Source organism: Limulus polyphemus, unplaced genomic scaffold (assembly GCF_000517525.1).
Source record: "Limulus polyphemus unplaced genomic scaffold, Limulus_polyphemus-2.1.2 Scaffold91, whole genome shotgun sequence".
Classification (NCBI taxonomy): Eukaryota; Metazoa; Arthropoda; class Merostomata; order Xiphosura; family Limulidae; genus Limulus; species Limulus polyphemus.
In genome coordinates, this window is record NW_013665701.1 from 762,060 (window position 1) to 763,887 (window position 1,828).

General features: G+C 28.6%; 1 protein-coding gene across 1 annotated transcript in view; it reads right to left on the reverse strand.

The window, feature by feature from the left end:
• The window catches only part of LOC106468738, a 19,256-nt gene that overhangs the window by 16,495 nt on the left and 933 nt on the right, over window positions 1-1,828 (reverse strand). The gene's annotated exons all lie outside the window — the stretch shown is intronic.

The window sequence follows — 1,828 nt, forward strand, 5'->3', positions numbered from 1 at the left end:
CCATTATCAGACCGAACAATGCCCCTTGAACTCTTATAGTACACTTATGGCTCCAAAGTGCAGAATTCGTTTTTGTAATAACAGAAAGCGGCCATGAAACCTCAGATTCACAAACCGAGCACTCTAACTATAGCTATTAGACCACGCTCGACTTGAAATTTATGGAAACACGACTTTTGTCACGTGATCAAAAGCCATAACAAACAGAATAATGAAAAATACTATTCTGTTACACACTATACAACAATTCAATGAAAATTAGAATAAACAGTTGGAAAAAGGGCGGAAAACGTCTAATAATAATAGTTTAGGATGAAGAAAAATTAGTCTTACAAAAGTTATGATAGTATATATATATATTGCATTTAAAATCGGGATCAGCAACAAAATCAATAACATAGCAACATGAACAGAGGTATGAATTAATATTATATTATACTGAATCTATCTTACATACGACAATACACAAAACACTTGAAATTTACGATAATTCAACAATGACAAGGAAAAGTATTTTTAACATAACACATCCATTATCTCTTCTAAGAATATCACTTTAGATGATGATTCAGAGTTAAACCGTAAAGTACGTAAACTAATTACTTATTTCAGAGTTAAACCGTAAAGTACGTAAACAAATTACTTTTTTCAGAGTTAATGACTGCTTCAAAAATTAAGCTAAATGATATATCGTATAAGCAGCTCAAACCCGTCCATTTTTGCTCACGTCATGCAGAAATGCTATTAATTAGATATCAAGATGGGTTGTAAAAAAAAAAAAAACATCTAAAAAGTATCAGGAAAACTTCCGATATCGGGATGTATGCCTACTAGTTTAGCAGTTCATATATTTAGCAGCGTCTAAAGTTTAGCTTTCTTATGTATATGCTACATGGCTCAACACTCTTATAAAACTGTTACCTCTTCATAGGAATTGTTTATTATAAAAAAAATTGTCAACTTGTTTGTTTACCTTAACGACCTTTATACATACAGTGGGCTAAACGGCCAAGTAAAGAAACCCCGATTGTTCAGGCTTAATCGTCTCTAATTTTGAACTGCGGATCAGAGGGAAGGCACCCAGTCGGCAGCACCCACCGCCTAAAGCAGTTACTCTTATATCGAATATTAATGAATGATTTAATATATATTAACGTTGTTTTTATATCTAATCAACTTATGGAGTGATTTAATAGATATTAACGTGTTTATATTGAATAAACTTATGGAGGATTTAATAGATATTAACGTTGTATTTATATCGAATCAACTTATGGAGTGATTTAATAGATATTAACGTGTTTATATCGACTCAACTTATGGAGTGATTTAATATATATTAACGTTGTGTTTATATTGAATAAACTTATGGATGATTTAATATATATTAACGTGTTTATATTGAATAAACTTATGGATGATTTAATATATATTAACGTTGTGTTTATATTGAATAAACTCATGGATGATTTAATATATATTAACGTTGTGTTTATATTGAATAAACTTATGGAGTGATTTAATAGATATTAACGTGTTTATATTGAATAAACTTATGGAGGATGTAATAGATATTAACGTTGTATTTATATCGAATCAACTTATGGAGTGATTTAATAGATATTAACGTGTTTATATCGACTCAACTTATGGATGATTTAATATATATTAACGTTGTATTTATATGGAATTAACATATGGAATGATTTAATATATATTAACGTTGTATTTATATGGAATTAACATATGGAATGATTTAATAGATATTAACGTGTTTATATTGAATAAACTTATGGATGATTTAATATATATTAACGTGTTTATATTG